General features: G+C 44.3%; 1 protein-coding gene and 1 long non-coding RNA gene across 2 annotated transcripts in view; one reads left to right on the top strand and one right to left on the bottom strand.

Moving 5' to 3' along the window:
- MID1 (midline 1) overlaps positions 1 to 24,466 on the top strand; it is a 338,502-nt gene that overhangs the window by 129,150 nt on the left and 184,886 nt on the right. The window lies entirely within an intron of this gene.
- The window catches only part of LOC309856228, a 47,031-nt gene that overhangs the window by 8,675 nt on the left and 13,890 nt on the right, over positions 1 to 24,466 (bottom strand). The window lies entirely within an intron of this gene.

Consider the following 24,466-nt stretch of genomic DNA (forward strand, 5'->3'; position numbering starts at 1 on the left):
ATCCAGGTCTTCTTTTAGAGGGGTGACTTTTCAAGGGTTGAAGTAAGGGCTCTTAAGGAGAAAGTGTTCTAGATTTCAGCTGGGGTCAAGTCAAAGGAAATGACGACAATTGAAGACTAGCGTGACAAAGCTTACTAAAAGCTGATGACCATTAAACCAGTTTATGAGTTTGGTTAAAATCATATTCTCCTTCTAGTGTGAGACCAATGAGTCTCATTATATCAGGATCATTTGTTTCCTCCAGCTTTGTCCAATGCCCGACACCCTGACTACTGTCTCTCGTACTAGAAGAGCAAGTTCTACCTTCAAATTTGCCCATGCATCTGTCATTCCTGACATCTTGGTTAAACAGTGCTTTCCAAGTACTTGTTATATGAGATGTTGGCAATTTTCCCTCCAAAAATAAGTTGTATTTTCACGTATTTTTAAAACTATGAATGTTTGGGGGGAAGGTATTGATAGTGTATCATAATGCGTTACATGCACATCACAATTTTTCTTTTCTGATATCCTGACCTGCATTGAACTATCTCCTACTATGTCAGTGATTGAAATGTGAATTTATTAAAATAAATTAGTATTTAAATTATTTATTTGAGTGAGACAAAGGGAACATGAGCAGGAGGGAGGGGCAGAGGGAGAGGGAAGAGGCAGACTCCCCACCGAGCAGGGAGCCCCGGTTGGGACTTGATCCCAGGACCCAGGTATTATGACCTGAGCCAAAGGTAGATGCCCAACCAACTGAGCCACCCAAGTGTCCCAAAATAAATAAAATCTTTTAAAAAATAAAAAAATAAAGGGGTACCTGGGTGGCTCAGTAAGTTAAGCGACTGCCTTCGGCTCAGGTCACGATCCCGGGGTGCTGGGATCAAACCCCACGTCAGGGTTCCTGCTCAGCAAGGAGTCGACTTCTCCCCTTCCCCCAGCTCATGCTCTCTCTCTCATTCACCCTCTCTCTTTCAAATAAATAAAACATTTTTAAAATATATAAAAATAAAATGTGGATTTATTATTATTTTCACCCAGGACTAATTTGGAGGCAAATTATATTTATTTTAATGAAATATCTTACTTTTAAAAAGTATGTGTGGGGCGCCTGGGTGGCTCAGTGGGTTAAGCCTCTGCTTTCGGCTCAGGTCATGATCCCAGGGTTCTGGGATCGAGCCCCGCATCAGGCTCTCTGCTCATCAGGGAGCCTGCTTTCCTTCCTCTCTCTCTGCCTGCTTCTCTGCCTACTTGTGATCTCTGTCTGTCAAGTAAATTAAAAAAAAAAAAAAAAAGAAAAAATTTTTAAAAAGTATGTGTTATGTTGCTGGTACTCTTTTGTTATCATAAGCAAAAAAGAATATTCTTATTTTTATATCCCTTAAATACCTTAAATACTTTATATCAATTAAATACTTACAGATAGCAAAACAGTAAATTCTCCTAACAAGTAGAAAAAGGAAAAAGTGATTTGCCAAGGAGCATTCTAATTAGCTTTCAATTATCTAAAAAAAAAAAAAAAGAATTAGGTCAACCTTTGTGACAACTCAGATTATTGTCCTCTGAGGTTCATTTTGAAATATCTTTTAATTTTCTATGAGCATTCATTATGAAAATACTATAAATCACTATCTCAAAAAAGCTGAAATACAATCTCATTACAGAAATATAACCAATGTTTATGTTTTGGTAGTTTCTCTTAGAGTATTTTCGATATAGACACAAATGTAAAACATAATCCACTTCTATACAAAGATTTATTCAACAAATGTTTATTGAGTGTCTATTATGTGCCAGTGTTACTTTTACTGGATGGGGTCACCTTTGCTATTCTGTTAACTCAGCATTCACTGTCGTTGGAAAGTCCTTTCATGTCAGTAAATTTGGATCTCCTATATCCTTCCAGTGGCTGCACAATCAAGAAAGATTGTACTTTCCACAAATAGTGACCGCAACCTTTTATTCACTCCCCCCCCCACCCCCGGACCTTGTCGTGTCCCACCAAGACGTAGAATCTATGTTCCCTTACCCTGAACCTGGGTGAAGTTCTATAACTGCCTCAGTCCAGCAGAAGTGAGGCCAGAAGACTTCCAGGAGAGACCACGAAAGGTGCCATAGCTTTTGCCTAGCCCTCTCTTGGGACAGTCACCCTCGGAAGCCAGCCACCGCATTTTGAGGAAGCCCATCCCACATAGGAGAGGTTGCGTGTAGGAATTCTAGCCAACAGCCCCCACTAAGGTCTCGGGCAACAGCCAGCATCAACTGCCAGCCACGTTGTAGGTGAGTCTTCAGATGACTCCAGCATCCACACCGCAGCAGCAGAGGCCAAAAAGAACAGAAGTGGCTGTCCCCACCGCGCCCTTCCAAAATCACAAACTTGGGAGAAAAATGCATGTGGTCCGTTTTAAGTTGGCAAATTCCCAGGTGGTCTGTTGCACAGCGGTGGATACCAGGAAGAGCAATATTTCTTTGAATGACCGTATTGCAACTTCGGTTGCCGATGCCTAACGTTTAGACCTTTCTGTTGTTGCTAGTGTTTTGATATTGTTGTTGCGTTCCTAATATAAACATTGTGTGTGTGTGTGTGTGTGTGTGTGTGTGTGTATACAGGATGGTATGCATAGCATTATTTCCTGAGTATAAATATTATTTACCAAAAGTAGAAATGCAGGTCAGATGATCTGCATATTTTAAGGGATTTGATTTTAAAATTTCTTTATTTTATTTTATTTATTTTGTTTTTTAAAAAGACTATTTATCAGAGAAAGAGAGAGAGAGAGAGACGTCACAAACAGGGGGAAAGGATAGAGGGAGAAGCGGACTCCTGCTGAGACCCTGGAATTGTGACCTGATCCAAAGACGTGCCACTCCGAGGCGCCCCTGAGAGATTCTGATGCAAGTTTGGAACAATTCACTTTAATATAGTTTAAAGGCTCACAGATATGTATAGTTTAGCAATAGTTAAATTTTAAATACTTTGGCAAAATCAATCACTAGAAATTTGAGAACTGAAAAGGAAAATTCATTGAGTACAGGAAAAAACCACTGATATTTCTATCAAAAAGGAGTTCTGGCTTTTAAGTTAAAGTTAATACATTCAAATATTTAAATTAAGAAGAAAAAGTGATTATGCAAACATGAATTTAGAGGGTGAGAGTCTCTTACTCGAGTCTGATTATGTATTTGTCACATAAAACCCCCAGATGGATCCCAGACCCACTTAGTCACTTGATATACCACACTTCATAGTAAGATAACCTTTATTAGATGAATTTCAATTGCAAAAACTGAAAGATATCTTCAAGCATAGAAATTTCTAGAGCTTTCTAAAGACCAAATAATTCTACTGCAGTGTGAAGTCCTTGAGTAGGGTTTTACCTCTGAGTCAATATTGTCAAATGAGCAGTCCAATGGCTTGACTGGTTGTAGAGAACAGACAAGAGCTGAGAGTTATTGTGTGACCAGAGCTGATATACTTATAATCTAAAGATGTTAAGTGGAGAAAAGTTCAAAGGCAATGTTTTAATGTTACGTTCTGCAAAGTTTTAGTGTTGGGGCTATTCTAATATTAAATGTTCTTACTAATTACATATGTGTGGGCACTACCTGTCACCCTCCAATATTAATAATAATAATATCTTAGGTTGGTATTGTAGTTTAGAGTTTACAAGGTGCTTCCATATTTGTTTTCCTGCTTTATTTAATCTTCATAACAAAGCCAAAGAGCCATCACTCTGTAGATGATGAAAGCAAGTCCAGGGAAGTTAAATAATCAGACAGAGACAACTAGGACTTGAACACAAGTACTCTGACCTCGACTTAACCGTCTTTTAAAGTAGAAACCAGGAACTTCTACCCCATCTTCTTAAGGCTGCCTCTTGCATTATGCTAAAACTCGTCACTCAGAGTAGGGGTCAGCAACTTTTTTCTGTAAAGGGCCAGATAGAACACATTTTTGGCTCGGTAGGCCATGTGGTTCACTCCTCAGTACGGCAACTCAGCGGTGCCCCTGGAGCTCGAAAACAGCCTTAGATAGTATGCAATGAATGACCGTGGCTGTGTCTTCATAAAACTTTATTGACAACATGCTGAGGATCCTTTTGGTCCTTAGGCCTTGCTTTGTCGACCCCTGACAGGAAAGGGTGAGTGAACACAGAGGAGTCTCACTTCCTTCCCTCTACACCCCGTCACTCCCTTTCCTTAAAAAACCCTATTTTTATTAGATTTTCCTTTACTCTTCCAGACTTCCTTTCTGGGTTTTTTTTGGTAAGATTTTATCTTTATTTATTTGAGACAGAGAGAGGGAGGGAGGGAGAGAACATGACCCTAGGGAGGGGCAGAGGGAGAAGGAGAAGCGGCTCTCTGCTGAGCAGGGAGCCTGACTTGGGGCTTGATGCAGAGACCCTGAGACCAGACCCTAAAGGCAGACGCTTAACTGCTTAACCGACTGAGCCACCCAGCCTCCGCCCCCCAACAGACTTCCTTTCTTTTGCAAATACAAGCACAGGCAGAGACTTCTAGTCCTCCGGCTGCACTTTCCTCTCCTGCGCTCTGCTTTGAAAATCAGCGCTTTTGTCCAGACAGGCTTAGCAGCCGTAGCTCCCTTCCGCAGCTGCCTAGGACTTGACTACACAGGTCTGCTGCAGATTGCTCAGCTGCCGCGGGGCATGTGTGTCGTTTCCATGATTTTGCTTGAATGGGTGACAGTTTGGGCTTATACTGGTGATTCTGTGGCATAGATGCCTAGAAGTGGTATTGCTGGACAGAAGGGTACATGTGTCTGTCAGTTTGCTACTGATTGCCCGAATCCTTCCATATATGTGGCAGTCCTGTGTACTTCCCCAGCAACCTATGAGAAGGCCTGTCTCCCCAGAGCTTCACCAGCGGAGTATGGGGCCAGTCTTTGGATCAGGCTACTCCGTCAGGCAAGAAATAGTATCTTGGTATAGCTTTTACTTTGCATTTTTATTTTACTGGAAGTGAGAAAGAACACCTTTCTGTACATTTCAGGATCAATTATACGTCTCCCGTGTTTCATAACCACAGCCCATTTTTCTTTTCGGTGGTAGGTTTTTCTCTTTTCAAAGTTTAGGCACTTGTTAAACATGAAGGAGATGGCCCTCTCTGTCCCGTTTCGTCATTTCTTTCTACTTGGCTTATGCTGGGTTTTGTTATGCAAAAGGGTTTTTTTTTTAATTTTTGTGTAGATAAATTTACTGATCATTCATCACTAGATAGATATATGGATATAGGAGATACAGATATAGATATAAATGAGAGAGAGAGAGAGAAACAGATATGGTAGATTGATGGATGGATGGATGGATGGATATGCTAGACAGATAGATACGGATGTTACATGTGGGATGTGGATGGAGGGTGGGTGCCTGGCTGGTCGGTCGGTGGAGCATGTGACTCTTGATCTGGGGGTTGTAAGTTCGAAGCCCACATTGGGTGTAGAGATGAGTTAAAAATAAAATCTTAAGAAAAAGATGTACCTGTGAATGTGGATATAGATATCTTCTGGGTTTTGTTTTTTTTTAAAAGATTTTATTTATTTGTTTGAGAGAGAAAGAGAGAGAGAGAAAACACAAGCAAGGGGAGCTGGAGAGGGAGAAGCAGACTCCCCACTGAGCTGGGAGCCCGATGTGGGGCTCGATCCCTCAACCCTGGGATCATGATCTGAGCCAAAGGCAGATGCCCAAGCAACTGAGCTCCCCAGGTGCCCCCCTTCTGGGTTTTTTACTCTCCTTGCGCTAAACATCTAAAAAACTTAAATGGGTGAAAAGGACAAAGGTGATGTGAGTCATAAGAGCTTTTTATCTGTAAGTAAGTTTGTATTCAAAGTACGGATGGATTTGCCAAGTATTATTTCAAATGTTAAGACAGGTGACACACGTTAGTACAGAGAATAACTAAGACCTAGAATAAAGCAAAACGGCCAAGGTCAATACAAGAGCTGTATATTAGCTGATAATGCGGAGAAGTAAAATCCTTTACAGTCAAGAAAAATGTGATATTAAATGAGTTCCAGTTAAGTCTGAAAGTCTTTATACCGACACTTAAAATCGCTGTGGTTGCTTCCATCCAGTTTTAATGCAGAATCTCTTAAATCGTGTGTAACAGAAGATATTGGTACCATCATGCGAGTGTTTAATAGCGATACAACTGAACAAGCCAAAGGTCCCTTTTGTCGGTTACTAGTTTGCTGTCAGGTGATAAACTCAGAGTCCGGAGTTCTGCACATTTGTCTCGTTTTGCCTGGCTTCTCCCCGCAGCTGATACGCATCTTGTCCTGCGTCCATTCTCCCGGCAAAGCAGAGTCAGTAACCTGAAGTTAAGAAGGACAGAGAAGTGGGGCGCCTGGGTGGCTCAGTGGGTTAAGCCGCTGCCTTCAGCTCAGGTCATGATCTCAGGGTCCTGGGATCGAGTCCCACATCGGGCTCTCTGCTCAGCAGGGAGCCTGCTTCCCTGTCTCTCTCTCTGCCTCTCTATCTACTTGTGATCTCTCTCTGTCAAATAAATAAATAAAATTTAAAAAAAAAAAAAAAAGAAGGACAGAGAAGTTTCCTCATTGGCCATGCGCCCCAGGTTCATGTTCGCTAGGGAGATGGCATTGTCACCAAGGAGAGGCAGTTCTCCTCTGAGAGAGAGAGAGGAAAGGCTGGATGGTGGCCTTGGGTAGGGGGTGCACACAGCACCATGATGTCACAGATTGCATTGTCTCTCGGGAAACTCATCCATCAAACCGTCACCTCTGATTGTGTGCAGGGTCACTACGGAAAGAGGCGGCATGGCCCTGTTTGGGCATTCTGAAATGTTAGTATGTGCTCGAGCCGGTGGTGTGAAGCCGATTCATTTCGTTTCAAAGGCCCAAATGGCATGCTGCCGAACAGAGACGCAAGCCCAGCGGCGTCTCCTTAGAAATAATGACTCCAAGGCAAACAGCCCTCGTTGCGAAACGTAGAACGGTGCCATCTGCTTGTCTCCTTTTTTGATTTATTCGTTCCGGGGGTTTTAAATGATGTAATAGAAAGAAAAGGTAAGTCTTTTCTTTTAAATCTGGAGGGGAGTGGGTGGGGGACGTGCCAGCTCGCTATAGCCTATCTGAAATCTATAGAAGGTATTTGTCTTCGGTGAGGAGGGGATTTGGATTTATAAGGTGAGACTGTGGCCGTGAAATACAAGCGCGAACCCTGTGCTCCGGGGAAAAGAAGGTAAACTGTAAATCTGAAAAAGGATCCTGCCTTAGGACTTAGCAGTTGACTTTTCCTTACTGTTTTTAAGACCTGGCTGTGAAAAAACGCAGTTTTGTGGACTGTCATCCTCGTGCTCTTGGGTAGAGCGAGCAGATCCCCGATTTCATGTTTCAGAATCTGCCTCTTGTCACATTTCAGTGTATCTTCCGTTGGCGGGGGTGGGGGGTGCGTGGAGAACAAACAGCTGCTCTCAGTTGTCCCGGGCTCAAAGTGCTAGGTGAGCCTGGGCGGCGTGGAGCGCATCTCCGCACAACTTGCTGGAAATCCTTCTGTTCTGGGAGGGAGTATGAAGAGAGGTAGAGAACTCGGAGGAACTTGGAGGCTGAGCCACCTTTCCCATCCCTGGGAGATACCGCGTGGCGTCTGGGGGGGGGGGGGTGCGTCGGGGGTACAGAGCTCGGATTGCTCCTCTCCATGGCGAGGGAGCCCCCTACTCCCGGGTTTGGGGGTCTGGTGCCCTGTGTCCTGTCGCCGATGCCTCTCTGAGGATTGGCCTGGCAGGGATGAAAGCCAGCGAACACCCTCCGGCCCCCCCTCCCCTCCGGCTCCCCAGGAGAGTCGCTTCTGCAGAAGTCATTCGGTGTGTGCCGCGTTTCCTTGTGAGGAGATTAGAGAATAGGAGAGTGCTTTGTGAGCAAGATCCCGGGAGAGGTTGCTGGGGAGAAGGCAAACAGAGGGCAGGAGGACTTCAGCGTTCTCGGCCCCCTCCCCGAAGTGACTCTAAGACACCCAGGTCCCTGGCCTAGAGCAGCTGGGGGGTTGTTTTCCTTCGCTACCTTAGGAGAAACTGGTAAGGCTCACATTTGGTTTTTTGTTGTTGTCGTTCCTACTGTTCTGAGATGCGGCTCTCATGGCTTTAGGAAAAGTGCCCCTGTTGGGAGGAAGGGAAATTGGTTGGCGATTCTGGGGACATCGTGCATTGTCTCTGCCTAACGTATGAGAAAGGCGCTGTTTCCCCTGCACAAAGGGCTGGTAGCCATAGTGTGATTTTACTTTTCCCAAACTTGATTAACATCCCTTCTGAGCCACTGACTTCAACAAAGCATATGCACGCGCAGAAGCTGTATTCTGTATTGGAAATCACCTATCTATAGGAGAGTCGTAATTCAAAGGGTTTTTAAAAATCTGAATTTGATTAATTTGGAGGTACAACTGCATGGGAAAGGAGGGGAGGAAATCGGGCTTTCCTGGAAAATTCCAAATTGTCTGTTTCCTATGAGAATGCATGTTTCACCTGTTTTGTACCTAGCGCTGTGCAGCCCCAAACCACTGCTAATAAACCAAGTAGTCCCCAAAGTTGAGTTCCAGACAGTGTGACATCAGGGGATGGGGTGGGGGCCCCACTAAAATGAGGAAAATGGAATTTTGAATTAGTCACATAGAAGTATATATTCTCGATCTGTTACTCAGCCAGTGTTCTAATTGGAAAGAAGGAATGAGGAAGCCGCTTGGAGTCAGAAAGTTGGGTACCATATCTCCTTCAGTATTTTCAGGGGCGCAGCTCGCTAAACCTTATTTATCATGTGTTACTCCCTAAGGTTCCATTTTGTTATTTTTAGAGTTGCTTGTGCTATTTGTGTGGGATTTTATATATACATATGTATATAAAATATATGGATTTTATATATGTTTATACATATGTTATACATATGATACAATATTTTGTATCTTATATTTATAAGAAGTATATATAAAATATACTTATTTTATATGTGTGTATATATATAAAATCCCACACAAATATAAATATGTATATATAGATATATAATAGGTATGTACATATACACACACTTTTGTTTTATATTTATATATTTATATACATAGTTTATATTATATGTACATATATCCTTTTATCATACCGTGGGAAACTTAAGCCTGCATAGTTTAGAAATGTACAAATTCCGTTTGAGGCAAATTATCGCACAAACTAACTACCACAGTCCTTCTGAGCTGGAGTGTGTGGAGAAGGTAGGAGTGACAGACAGCTGTTGTCTCTGTGAGGGACGAGTCCAGAAGTCTGTCCTGAGAGCGGAGAACCAAATTCCTGCAAACCCGGCAGCCCCTCCCCCACCCAACTAGGAGTGGGTGGTGAGCGCCGCTGCTGTTGTCTTTCCGGGAGAAAGTTTGGATCCTGCCTAATGTGGCTGGCTCTCCTCATTGTTGTTCCTCCTCACTAAAATAAAACTAAAGGCCACGCTGTGCTTAAAGTTCTCATGACAGATGTTTAGTTTCTAGACTTAACATATTCCAAATACTACACTTCCCATCCTTCCAGCTGAATCTGGCAGCGTGAAAACAACGATCAAGTAAAATGATTCAACACCAACTAATTATCCAGGTCTGCAATTTTCACTTCCATCACAATTAGGCCCAGAGAGCTTTTTCTTCTTAATTCTGCAGTCTTCGAATGGGATGACCCGATTATTAGAATATCCAAAAACTGTATTGCATTCGTAACAATCAACTTTTTAAAAAGGTGTGTAACTATTTAAGTAGCTTCTCTGCATGCATATTAATATGAATACCTGAAAAAATACAGGCTCTTTCTTTAAAATGAGCTCATCATTTGTCTGACGCTTTACAAAACAGGGAAAGCCCATTCGCTTTCAATTTTAGTTTCTTCTTCTGCTGAAAATGCTAATTCAACCAAACAGTTTTATCTCTGCCTTTTGCAATTGCTTAAGGAAGGCGGGCTGTTAATTGGGGGGGGGGGGTCCTGAGTGCGAAATAACAGTTAATCCATTTATCTGTGAACTCCGAGGACACCTGGGAGGTTTTCAGGTTTTGATTAACTTTTGTTTCCCATTCTCTACCGCGAGCTCATTCTAGTTCCGAAGACTATTTACCTTCAGGATATTCGAGCCTGAGAGCATCGAGTTTATTGGAATTGATTTTCTTTCCAGGCTGATCTTTTCAAATACTTTTGCTGGTTGGTTCTCGTTCCTGCCTTATGAGATTTTCACTCCTCCGGCCTCTATTTATTGAGTGCCTGGGTGTCACGACGGTGGCCCACGTTTGCTCTTGGGTATGAAAACTCTGCTTCCGTCTGGCTCCTGCCAGAGGTGGTCAAGGCCAGAAGGGATAAGACCGACTTTTGCTGTTCTAACAATTGTTTGTAGGGTCACACGGTTCCATTGCCGAGTGTGGGTTCAGCAACTACAGAAAAATGCTTGTTCTGAATTATTGATACATGAAAATATATTACCGCCTACTTAGAACCTGGGAGTTGGGTTAATCAATAATCCCCTCGCATTGCACAGGACCTGCTGCGTGTTCGTCTCATCGCTGGGTATTTAAATAATTCAAAAGGAAGATTTCTCAGGAATTAATATGGCCTTGGTACAAGTTGGGAAAATATGGAGTGAGACGTTTTAGCAAGCTTCATCTCCACAGCTTATAAATGACCATTCCTTCTCATGTGTTGCCTTTGATAGATTGGTTTTTTTTTCTGTTAGATGGTTTGAGTTAAACACGCTTGTTTTGCTAAAAGACATGTTACCATAACGTACATGATTTATAAAGCTATCAATGGGAAAAGGGCATCATGGGGAAGAAATGGGTGTTTCTTGTATCCGCGGGGTAGCCGACCCTGCCTTAGCCGCCTTAGCCTCACCTTAAGCGTGTTTTTATTTAATCTTCTTAACTGTGCTGCAAAATCGGTATCATTATGCCCATTTTACAAATGAGGACACTGAAACCCAGGAAATTAAAGAATGAAGTCACGTCCTGTAACTGCTAGGGTACCCAATGCTCACCTGTCCCCTGGGCCACAGAAACACTTCTTTTTCTTTTTCTTTTTTTTTTTTAGCCCAGTCTCTATTGCTCTCAACACCCACGTCTTTCTTCCCAGACCGCGTATCAACTGATGATTCCCTACACCTTATCTTAATGCTTCCAGAGAATCTCCCTTGACAATTGCAGCCTGTTCCCTGAGTTCCTCTATGAGCTGACAGCCAGCATATGTAAATAGGGCCTGAGCAGGTGCTGTTCACGTTCACGTGTAAAAAGTGCTTTTGAAATGTCAAGGCAGAAGCAACATATTGGGTTAGACTACAGTGTGCGGCGTGTTTGATGTGTTTGCTTAGGGGAACGGAGGAGTAAGCTTGGTCCAGTCATCCCAGCGCGGGGGCGGGGCTGGGGCAGTCCTCCTCTATTTGTGCACTATTTGTGTACTATTTGTGTACTATTTGTGTACTATTTGTGTACTATTTGTGCACTATTTGTGCACTATTTGTGTACGGATATGGGTTTCCATCCCCACTTGTGTCACTTCCTGTCTCCAAGGGGAGGGGGCGCCGAGGAAAGGCTGGGCTTGTGGGAGCCTGGGAAAGGCATCTCCCGCCCCCCTTCTAGAGCTCTTAGTTGAGAGAAGGGAAACAGTGGCATATCGTTAATAAAAGAGGCTTCACATGTATCGACGCCTTAGTCCGGCCGAGTCATAGAACGGCCATCAATTGACCTCAGCCCATTTCTTTGGCAGACACCAGCTATAGAATTGCCTGTGTATCGGTTTTCTATCACCGCTGTGACAAATGGCCACAAATTTAGTGCCTTGAAACAACAGAAATCTGTTTTCTTGTGGCCCTGAAGGTCTGATGCCCGAAACGGGTTTAAAAACAAAGTGTCAGCAGGGCTGCATTCCTTCTAGAATTTCCAGGGGAGAACCCGTTCCTTGCTTTTCCGCCTTCTAGAGGCCACCAGCATTCCTTGGCTCACGACCCCCCCCCCCATCACTCACAGGTTTGCTTCCATCGACCCATGCCTCCTCCTTTCCCTTAGAAGGACCCTTGGGATTACATGGGACCCAGCGAGCGGAGCCACGGAAACCTTCCCATCGTGATGTCGTTCATCACATCTGCAGAGTCCCATTTGCCCCGTATCGTCACATCATCACAAGTTCGGAGACTTGGAGCATGGACCGCTTCGGGAGGCCTGTGTTCCGACTCCCACACCTTTTAAAATATTTCTCTAGAACTACACAGTGTTTACTTACTCCATGCTCTTGTAGGCAATGGGGACCCCCCAGAAGAGTTTCAAGTGGAGAGGAGAAATAACCAGGTTTTCCTGCTAGAAAGCTTACAGGAGGAAGCCTGTAGAAACAGAGGCCCAACACGGGTGTCCACTGGAAGGTAGGAGAGAGGAGCTGAGAACGGGCCTAGTGGGGGAGTGTGAGAGGAGGGCTCCAGGGCAGCGCTGGAGAGAGATTAGAAGGGCTGCGCCGGCAAGACAGCGGGGAGGGAAGAATGCGTGGTGCGGATGACGGCCACGGATGGCGGCGTGGGGAGGGAGGGCGCGTAGTGACTCTGACATAATGATAATAGTGCCATTATTCTATGGACTGCTTTATCTCATTCCAAACACGTTCCATTTCATCTACACACCAAGGTAGATACTGGTAGGTCGCATGATCAACCCATTGTTCAATGAAGAAACGAGGCAGAGAGGTTATTTGAGCAATTTGCAAGGGGAAGCAAAGGACCTGAAGCTGAGTAGGCTGGCTCCAATGTCCATGCTTTTAATTCTTACCCTCCGTTGCCTCGCTTAACAACTAATTATAATCGAATGAGATACCTAGTATGGGAACTATCTGTACATTTTAGGGTAGCCTGGGAAGTTTTTTGAGGGAAATTCCTACAGACTCTGGCCATCAGCAGCACATCATTCACGATAAAATAAAACATTTGTTTGCAGCCCTGGACTAGGCAGAAGGGTGGAATGAAAAAGATCTCTTATTCCCCTGCTCTCTAAGAATTTATATTCACGCGGAGAAACCCATATTGCCACCATAAAAGAGAGACAATGGGAAATGAAATGGTTCCAAGGCGCTCTGGGTAAACCCAAAGTGAGAATACAGTCCTTTTCCAAAAGGAGTGGGAAAGAGCCAGGCCGTGAGAAGGCCCAGATGACCAGATGCAGGGGCATTACAAGTGCTCATCAAAGGACTCCGTGTACTGTGTACTTTCCATTCACTCTCCCATTTAATCCTGCGACGATGCTAGAAAACTCCCTCTGCCTTCCGGATGATGGAGGAGCGGAGGTGGAGAGAGGTTAAGTTAAGGAACCTGCCTGAGGTCACAACATACCGATGGAGGGAGGGATATTTCTGGTCCGGGTTCTCGCTTCTCCCTCTGCTACGTGTGTGTGTTTCGAGGATGTGGGTTCAATGTACCGGGCAGAACCACCTTGAAGTAAAATTGCAAAGTGCCTCGAGAATTCTAAAATGATGTTTATACTTTTTAAGTTTCTAGTATTTTGATCTGGTTGCTCTTCCTGATCCTTATGGTCGCGGGGGCTGCTGGGTAGAGCGGGTCTGTGTGTGTGCCTGAGGGTTGCACTATTGCTCAGCTGTAGGCCGTTTTTTTTATTATTATTATTGAGATTTTATTTATTTATTTGACACAGAGAGAGAGAGCACAAGTAGGCAGAGCAGCAGGGAGAGAAAGAGGGAGAAGCAGGCTCCCTGCTGAGCAGGGAGCCCAATGTGGGACTCAATCCCAGGACCCTGAAATCATGACCTGAGCCAAAGGCAGCTGCTTAACCGACTGAGCCACCCAGGCACCCCTGTAGGCCGTCTTTAAAAGAAAAATCAGGGGCGCTGGATGGCTCAGTCGGTTAGGGATCTGCGTTTGGCTCAGGTCATGGTCCCGGGGTCCCAGGATCGAGTCCCGCGTCGGCTCCATGCTCAGCGGGGAGTCTGCTTCTCCCTCTGCTTTCTGCTTCCCCTGCCTGCACTCATACTCTCTCTCTTTCTCTCTCTCTCTCTGTCAAATAAATAAATAAATCTTTAAAAAGAAAGAAAAATCTTACCAAGAAAGATATATGTGCACTTCTTTTTTACGTTCTCTTTTTATCTTCTTCAAACTATTCTATAATCTTTGTGGACATTATAAAGTGAAACTATAGAACATGTGCGTGTGGGCTCTCTATACCTTATATATGTAGTAGATATACCTAGTAATCATTAGGCGACAAATGCGAAAGGTTATTACTGATAGGAATGTGATGCTTTTTTGTTCTTTTATAGCTCGATCACTCAGAGGATATGAAAACTTGCCCCTTAAATTCGCTTCTTAATTTATGTAACAGAACAATTTAGATTCTCTTGACCTTTTCTACCGGACATTTATTTAACAAACAAGTACTCGGTATCCACTGAATATCGAGCATACGTCTGATTTCATTGGTTCCTTGCAACTCTTGTTAGAAAGACTCCTCTTTACCGTAGGACGAGTCTCAGAGAATGGCCCAAGCAGACTTGAAATCCTGGCTTCTGCCCTTTAGCCGGGAAGACTTGCTCACATGCCACTCTGCCCATTTAGCCAAGATGGACGCTAAGAGCCACTGGAGATGGTATTTCTCCATTTGAACAGCGAACTAGGAGAGTTTGCTCCTATCTGCGTGCTGGAAGGCAGGCACGTTTTGGAACCAGTATTCTATTTAGCAACCTAATCTGGAGCTTGCTTTAATGAGAGGGGATTTCAAAGCCCGTTTGTTGAAAAGATAACTCTGTGCAATTGTATAATTTGCCTCAGAGTGAGAATTCCAGAAAATGTGAGATTTCTCCGAGAGCTTGTTAGCCAATAGCTGGGAGATTTACATTCAAGATGACATCTGTTCCGGCTTACACTCAGCTTGCGTATGTGTTGGCAAAACACTTTCAGTGAACCTTCCCCACATTCTAACCCCACGTCGACTTCTCCCAAAACTCATGACAAGAAGGGGACAGAGCTAGAATGATCATCCCAGAGTTTCTGACCCTGGGTTCAATGCTTAGAGTAGGTCATGATTAGTTTTAATAGTAAATAATACATAATTGCTGACAGGTGCCTTTGGGCATTGGGAAATAGCATTTGAAATAATATTTGCAGTGATATATTGCCTACAGGAGGATGTCATCATACAAGCTTAATAGCAATGCTTAAAGGTGAGAGCTCAGTATCATGTGGAAAGGGAACATTTGCTCAGATTTTCTCCTCCACTGTCAGGGAATCAGACATCATCTAGCATGTCATAGATATATACATTATTTTATTTGTGTGCGCAGGAGCGAGGAGGGGGACAGTGGCAGAAAGGGTAGGTAGGCAGAGGGAGAGGCAGACTCCCAGCTGAGCTGGGAACCCGACGCGGGGCTTGATCCCAGGACCCTGGGATCATGAACTGAGCCGAAGGCAGACACTTAACTGAGTCACCCAGGTGCCCGGCGCATCTTATATTTTTAAGACTAATGAAAAAAGAAGCTAAGTCTATAGTTGAAACCTAAATAAATGCAGTTATCAATAAGATCTGCAAAGACAAATAGCCTAAGCTCTCATTTAAAAATTATTCAGTGAATTTCCATTGCAAAGTTTAGATGCCCTCGGGTCATGGTAATGGCGAACTACTCTTCCTTCTGGTTCTGTAGGGCTAGGAGAAATTCACGCCTTATTTTCACTAATTCAAAGAAAGGTGATGGTGGCGCCTGGGTAGCTCAGTTGGTTAAGGGACTGCCTTTGGCTAGGGTCATGATCCCAGGGTCCTAGGATGGAGCTCCGCAGCAGGCTCCCTGCTGGATGGGAAGCCTGCTTCTCCCTCTGCCTCTGCTGCTCCCCCTGATTGTGCCCTCTCGCTCTCTGTCAAATAAATAAATAAAATCTTTAAAAAAAAAAGTGATCAACAAATTTAATTTTCATATACATGTGTACCTTCAAATACCGAGAGGCTTGAAGTTACTGCAAACACAAGCTTAGTTACTGAATTGTATTTGATAATACCTAAACTCTTGCCGCATGAGGAAACATTCAAAAACTTCTCATAGGTCCAAGGAAATCCTCTATCTTCGTTAATTACATGAATTTCTCTCATTTGTAATGCACAGTATAGGCCCTGGAAAAGTGTGGGAAATTGGCACGTAATTGGGACATAATAGACACTTAAGCCTTATATTTTCATAACAAAACTGTCCTAAATTAAAATAAAAATGATATGCAAATGAGATTTGTTTAGCTAAATGTGGGCAGAAGGGCTGTAAGGCTATCAGTATGTATTAGAATAACATGAATAATTTATTTTATGATGTAAAACCTAATAAAGATTTAATGATCGCCCATACGCCTGGAAATTTACGTGAGATATACCAGTATGGTGGGCAAATAGAGGCAGCTATTGTAACTCTGTCCCAAACTCGGGTAACTCCTCCCACACTCGTTACTTTTTGGAAAGGGCCACAGAATGATGCAATAAATGGTTGCAAAGAAGTTTCTGTCCCAAGACGCCCATTCAGTGAATTCTAGAGCTCAAGCTGCTTTTTTCTAAAACCATGAAATACGCTCTGTTGCCGGAGAATGGGACTAACTGTTTTCTGATATATAAATTTAATGCTTTCAATGTGAGAGGATAATTTTGGTGAAGAAAAACCATTTTAGGGGCATAATTCCTACAAAGATTGTTGGCCTGTTGCTCTGAATTCCATTTGAATGCACGCTACGAGGTGGGGTAGCTGCGCTAAGCCCACAGCATCTGGGTTATTCTTCGTGGATGAGTTCCAGTGCTTTCGGTGATAGAACTAAAAGCTCACAAGATGCTGTGTATCAGCAATGAAACAATTAGTCTTTGAGAAGCTTTGGGGAAATTACTCAAGCAGTGAATTAATCCGTGTGATTCTGGTCCCCCTTCCCCAATAATAGATCTCTGAAAGGACACCCCCCCCCAGCCCGGTTCATGGTGCTCTTCTTAAAGGTGTAAAATTTCATAAACCTTTGGTAAAACATTATGAATTTGGTTTCTGTGCCATACAACTGGTATTTTTTCCAGACGTGTATTTCCATAATTAAACATCCTAAAATACAAATCCCATTATTATTTGTTATGTCTAGTCAGTAATTAGACCTCAGCTGGTAGGGCAATTTCAGAACAGAGTTTACCAATTTACATACTAATCCAGCAGAGTCTGGTGGGACATGATTAGCATAGATTCAGTCAACATCTTAATTAGCCCTAATCCCAGCATGCACTCCGAGGTGCCTTACCCCACCCCCCACCCCTGTGAGTCTGGTTTGCTGACTTTTTTTCTTCAAGAAATTCCCACCCTTCAAAAGATATTTTCCGGTGCCCTTTTTCACGGTTGAAATGGCTGTGTCTCAAAGTGGTCTGCCAGGCAAGACATTTTGTGTCTCGAAATGTGACTAGACATGTGGGAGAGCTGGCCGGGCAAGTGGTGAATACTTGAGTCGGACGGAAAAGCCCAAGTCCCAGAGTGTTGTGCTCCAGGTAGCAAGGCCTGTAAGCCGTCCCGATCACAGGAGAATCTTACCGACTTCCTGAGACACTAGAGAAGGATAGTCCTTGGTTCCATCCGTGGTCGGGACCCCACTTCATGGTGTACCATCCCCTGTGTCAGGAAATTCCTTATACTTAACTGACATCCCCCATGTTGCACATCTGAGGCTCTTGCCTCTCTGTCCATCCATCGTGGAAATGGAGAACAGGTGTTCCGCTGACCTCTGAAAAGCTGCTTGTGTAGCCGAGGACCGTAATGAAGTGATCTCCTGAACCTTCTCTTCTTGGGGCTAAATTTTTCCAGCTCCCTGACTCTCATCTCAGGTCCCTTTCTTCAACACTTTGATCTTCCTTGTGGCTTTTCTGTGAACGATTTCCAAGCTCCCCACATCTCTCTTCAATGGCGGAGCTTGAAGGGCCGGATAGCCTCAGGAGCCGTATCTGACACTACCGCGCGTCCCTGTATTGGGCGCACTTTGAGAACCCGTGCTTGTTCTTAGTTAGGTGACTAGCTTTCTTTCTTCCCTTCCCATCTGAAAAAAGAATTTGGTTTTCTCTTGGGGTGCTCTTCTGTAACCGGATAGGGATTTCTTCTATTTGCTTGGGACCATTCTACAGCAGTTAGCCAAGGTTATTTTGTGTTTTGCTGTCCATTTGCAAATCTATAAGCCACTGGTAACTCCTGCTGAGGTTTGAAGTCGGCTGAAACTCAATTTGGGCGTTATCAGTGAAGTGCTGCACAGACTACGAGGGCGAGGGCGCGGGGCGCTCCTCGGGAACTGGGGTGAACCCAGGAGAGCGTCGTCGACCGACACCTTCAGCCGGCGGAGGCATCTCTCTTGTCTTCTTGTTCTCTGCCAGCCTTCCCCACCTTTGACTTTGTCTTGGGACAGACTCTCTCCCTGTTTCACTCTCTCATCTTTTCTCTTTACTCGTATCTTCTTCCTCTTCATCTCTTCCGTGTTCCCTCAACACCTGTCAGCCGCGCCTGCTTCAGATCGCTCCCCTGACAACACTGTCCGGTGATCAAGGTTGGGAATGATACGGGGGAGATGATGGAAGGCGAGAAACATCCCACACAGTTTTCCCTTCTTGTACTGTCTCAGCTGAAATCAGGCCACGTAGATCACAGATAAGAACTGGTCAAAAGCACCAACTGATGAATATTGTAAGACCCATGAAGAAGTGCCCTCCTCGGGCCCAGCCGCTGAGCAGCACTAGCCCCGGAAACGTGTGCATCCTTCTGCTAGCATGTACCTTTCTGGCCTCACGGATGGAGCTAGTCAGAGTGTTGCTAGTTTCATGTTCAAAGAATCAATCTAACTCACATTGACTATTACTTGATTTGTCAGAGGCCAAGCCCGTGTTTTAAATTCCAGAAGTTGTCCCAGCTTGCCTTGAAAGCTAAGGTCTGTATTAATTCCTGTCTAGAAATTTAAGAATCCTTGAGATTATAAAAGGCTTATTCATACACCTTCGGAGATATATTTTTTTTAACATCTGTGTGTCTGTGGCAAGAAGCAGGTGTGAGGGCTTTTGCATGGATGTCTCTATAGGCAAGACTATCTCTCACTGTTGAAAACTAAAAAGCTATAAAACCCAGTTCAGATATCCCCTAATTCTTCAGGGGTTACTGATGGGAGAACAAATGCCTACTTTGGGGGTTTCTATTTGACTGCTTGGTTGATTTGGTTTGCTTTTCTTACTTTTGGCCGACTGAATTTTGTGTATCCATTTGTCGCAACCTAAAATTTAAAAATTCCCTCCCCAAAAGATAGTTCACGCTCTGGAGGTTGAATTGATAAACACATCCCTAATTTCCTGTTTTTAAAGATTTTCTTTATTTATTTTAGAGAGAGAGCACGCATGAGCAGGGGGAGGGGCAAAGGGGGAGGAAGAGAGAGACTCTCAGGCAGACTCTGTGCTGTGTGTGGAGCCTGAGTTGGGGCTCGATCTCATGACCCTGAGATCACGACCTGAGCCAAAACTGAGAGTCCAATGCTCAACCCACTGAACCACCCAGGCGCACCCCGCCTTTTTTTAGTAGGCTCCACACCCAACGTGGGACTTGAATTCACAACCCTGAGATCAAGAGTCTCATGTTCTACCACCTCCCCCTCCTTGTTTTACATTTTAGTTCCTGTGGCCACTTTTCTGGAATCATGGTGAAGCATATACCCTCTCCTGCCTTACCACTGGCCAGACCTAAAAGTGTGTAAGAGAAGGGACTGTGGAGTCTACTAATTATGGCAAATGACAGGAGCCACCAGAGTAACTTCGTCAGTTTGGATTAAGAAAAGGATTTTTTGATGGGGTGGGAAATGGTGCAGCCACTTTGAAAACAGTCTGGAGGGCTGGTCCTCAAAAAGTGAAATATAAAGCTACTCATTGTATGCGCCAGCAATTCCGCTTCTGGGTGTGTACCCACGAGAAATGAAATGTGTGTCCTCATGCAGACTTGTATGTCAATGTTCGTGACAGCCTCATGCACAGTAGCCAAAAACTGTAAACATCCCATGTGTCCATCAATTGATGAATGGCTCAATGAAAGGTAGCATATCTGTACAATGGAATCTTATTCAGCAATAAAAAGGAATGAGGTACTGATAGATACCACATCATACTAATAAAAGAAGCCAGTCCCACGGGATCATATCTTGTGTGAAACGTCCAGATTTGAGGTGCCTGGGTGGCTGAGTCAGGTGGGCAGCTGCCTTCGGCTCAGGTCATGGTCTCAGGGTCCTGCGATCGAGTCCTGCATCGGGCTCTCTGCTCAGCGGGGAGCCTGCTTCTCCTTCTGCCCGCTTCTCCCCCTGCCTGTGCTTTCTCTCTCTGACAAATAAATAAATAAAATATAAAAAAAGGGAAAAAGCAATGTGCAGATTAGGTAAATCCGTAGAGACAGAAGACAGGTGGGCGGTTGTGGGGCGGGGGGCGACTGAGAGCAGAGGGGCGAGGAGTAGGAGGCGACTGCTAATGGATACAGGATTTTCTTTTAATGGGAGATTAGCTTCTAGATTGTGGTGATAGCTGCGCAGCTCAGTGCATATACAAGCCAAACGCTGGCCCATCCATGTGAAATGAGTGAATCCTCTCATAGAATTATATGTCAGTGAAGCTATTCCTGAAGAAAAGCAAGCGGGGAAGTTCATAGAGGCTGGTGCTCTAGGTCGTTCACCCCATGCTTTTATTTGTTAGGGTTCAAAGAGATAGCTAGCTCCTGTAATCATTTTTATCAAACAGTTTCTCCAGATGGCACTGTGAGAGGTATCCAGCAAGCCAATACCGCGAGCAAGGATGCAAAATCCAGGTTTTAATCCTTACCCTCACGTGAGCGTGCCTGACAAACGTAAGGCAAAGGCCGGACCTCTTTGGAAGTGAGCCGTCCATTTCCTCAGAGTAACGGTGGTAATGGCCAGCGAGCTTCCAGAATTCTATCAGGACCAAATTAGATGTCTGCTTTCACGGTCCCTTAAAGAGTGTGAAGAGTGGAGATGCGAAGACATTATTACATAGCCAGCAGCATGTGTTAGAAATATCAAATATGTGTATGTTTAATGTGAATATTTAGGTGATTCCTATGGTCCTCTTGATCCTGACATTGAATAATTACACCTCTCCCCCCTCCCCACCGCACCCCATATGAAATATGAACATTTAGATTACATTTAGACATTTACCTTAGATATAATCTTGGTTTGTTAAATGTTTATAGTCCTCGTGTTCATCTCCAAACTTCACTCGTGAAGCGGTGAAGGGGAGGAATGCAAAATAATGATTTTAACCAAGTTTTAAAAAAGAGAACAAGAAAGTTAAAGGGAGTGAGAGCCAGTGATACAACCAGGTCTGTGGGAATTGTAAATCCTGTTTTAACCTCTACATCCAATGTGGGGCTTGAACTCGTGACCCCAAGATCAAGAGTCACACACTCTTTCCATTGAGCCAGCCAGGAGCCCCCGGAAATCCTGTTTTAATCACTCCTGGATGAGCATCTGAAGCAGTAAAAGGAAATAGGTCTCTCATTTATAATCATTTACAGAATACTTTTCTGAATAAATTGAAAATGTGGGGCAAGTAGAATTTTCGTGGAGAAAGTTAACTCATTGTCCAAAACCCCTTTGCCTCTGGACGCGGACACAAGTGCTGGGAGGGCTGTGGCATGTGTGGCTCTGGCGTTGTAATTATCGAAGCTTCCCTGAGACAACACATTCCTCGACAAGTACCGGTTGGAGAAATATATTTTCATTCTGCATCAAAAATAGATTTTTTTTGCTCTCATTTTTTGTATTTTGAAATAGTTTAAGAAACACAACAGGCAGCAAAGCGAGTACAGGGTCCCTGTGTACCCTTCACGCTGCTTCCCCCGTGAGAACATCCTTCCTTCCTCAGGGCAGACAGTGTCGAAACCTGGAAATCGGCATTTACACAGCACTATCAAAAATTAGTTTTCTTTGTTGTTGTTGTTGTTGTTGTTTAAAGATTTTATTTATTTATTTGACAGAAAGAGACACAGCGAGAGAGGGAACACAAGCAGTGGGAGTGGGAGAGGGAGAAGCAGGCTCCCCGCCAATCAGGGAGCCCGATGCGGGGCTCGATCCCAGGACCCCAGGATCATGACCTGAGCCGAAGGCAGCCGCTTAACGACTGAGCCACCCAGGCGCCCCCCAAAACCGATGTTCGTCATGGTGAAATTTCTCACAGAAGTTGGGCTACTAATTATCCCAGCCTTTCAAATCCCAAGTGTCACAATGGAAACTGTTTCCATTGGCTCAAGCTTTATTAAAGGGTGTCATTCGATTCTGCATGTAAACAAATGTTGCCTTAAGTGTGGGGCGTTCTTTTAATTACAAGTGTGGAAACCCAGATAATAGCGCATATTAGCTTACGTTTGTATCTGAAAATACTAATAAGCTCCAATTCCGAATATATTACTACTTTTTAACTCCGCATTGCTTTTAAACAACACTTGGATCATTAAATCAAACTCTCATTGTTTGCTCAGAGGCGGCAGGCGTTATTAAAATGTATTCCGCATATTTTGTTTCCGTAATGACACCTCATCAGTGCCAATTAACACTGTAGTAAAATACTTAATTAAAAACACCTATTTGAGAAATACGTGGGAAACAAAAGAGAAACTCTCCCACCACGCCTTCCAAGGGGCAGATTCTGATGGAAAAGTTGAAATCTTAGAGAAGACCAGCAGCCTGGTCAGGCCCAAACGTGTTCCTGGGGCGAAAAGCGCGAAATGTCCCTGGAAATATCCCAGCCGAACAACCGAAGCAAGGGCTTCCCCATTGTGTGTTCTTTCTCCGCCGCAGAATCCATTCTGAAATGAGGAGATCTCCCCAATGGCTCCGAAGACCGGCCCGCCGCCGCCAGGGAGGGAGGCTTCCTTAGAGCGAGGCCTTCCCAGGCTGCCTAAATGGCCTGTGTCAAGGGGGAAAGTCCCCAGCGCGGTCGCGATGGAGCGGGGTGGGGGTGGGGGGCCCCCGCCGCGGGCCCTTTCCTTTGTGTCCCGTCATTTACATGACTTAAACGCGACAATGTGCTCCACAGTCAATAAAACAAGACGCTTGGCCATAGCAACCGGTTCAGAATGTGGCCCAGCTTCGCTGCTGTCCCGGACACAGAGGAAAGTGGCCTAAAGAAACACTGCATATGAATATGTTCAGAGATTTCTTTATCCCACTGGTACTTGTTTCGGATTCCACGGGTTTCGGGTTTTATTCCCGGGGCCCGTCTTTCCTTTGCTCTGTGAGAATGAGCTTTGTGTAGAAGGTGCGGACGCGACTGCGGGGTCAGAGGGTGGGAATACATACTTGGCCGTAATGGAAATGGAATTCTTGAGAACATTCGCAGCAAGCTATTAACACTATCCAGGAAACCATGTAAAACTCAGGAATGTACTGTACCTCTCTAAGTCACTGTTGATTTCTTTGAAGGTATGTCATAAATGGCCCTGGGAGTGTGTGCGCTTTTCACTTCTTCCTATCACGTAGCAACATGTGCACATAATACAACCCACTTCAGAAAATCAGAAGGAAATGAGCTCCACTCTCGGTGCTGTTGTCCAAGAGACGCAGCACATATGCGATCAAAGCTGTAATTAAGCTCCAGTGTCTTCCTCTTCTTTCAAGGTCATTTCCTGGCATGATAACATTTTCCTCAGAAAGTCCCGCTTTCTCCTCCTCCTCCTCCTCTTCCACAATCATACTTTCTCCAAGTTTGAATCTAACGCTGCTGTTCTGGTAAAATTTTCACTGAGGAAGGCAAATCAGAGAGGAAAACTAGATACAGAATTTTAATGATCAGGGATAACAGTTGGATATATTTTTGCCGTGCCAACGTGGAATGGGTTTTACCTTTAGGACATAATTAGAGAACTTTATCATTTGTTGGTTCAGTGATTAGGAAATTCTTGCCCTGGAGACATTTGTGCTGCTTCTGAGAGATATGCCTTCTGTGACATATGTGCTTTGTCCCTTGTCCTCAGCTGTGTTCCCCTTCATTGGTTGCTGGGAAGTAGCCATCCCTTAACACTGGAGCTGCTTATAGTGATGGATGAGATGCTGGGTCCGTGCACCTAACACCAGAGTCATCTATAAATTAGTTATGAGCTGGTAATTAAAAAAAAATCCTAAATGTCCCTGCTTCTCAGGGAGCCACAGACCCCAGGGATGGCCAAGCAATGAAGGATCGAACTGGATTCACCAGTGAAAACACGATTAATTATTTACACACAATCAGCATTTGACACTGGTATACTTTGAATCGGGAGATGCTTTGTTTGCTACGTGGCTACATTGATTTGTGCACTGCGTGCTGGAAGTTTGGCCACACTCTTGTTCAGGCGAAAGGGAGACGAATGGACCGTGGGTAATAGAAGGTGAGCTTTGGGTGTCGGATTTTATGCGCATGTTCATGGCAGAAGGAAAGTCATGTTGCATGGTACAGTGATATTTTAA

This window comes from Mustela nivalis, assembly GCF_964662115.1.
Source record: "Mustela nivalis genome assembly, chromosome: X".
NCBI classification, from domain to species: Eukaryota; Metazoa; Chordata; class Mammalia; order Carnivora; family Mustelidae; genus Mustela; species Mustela nivalis.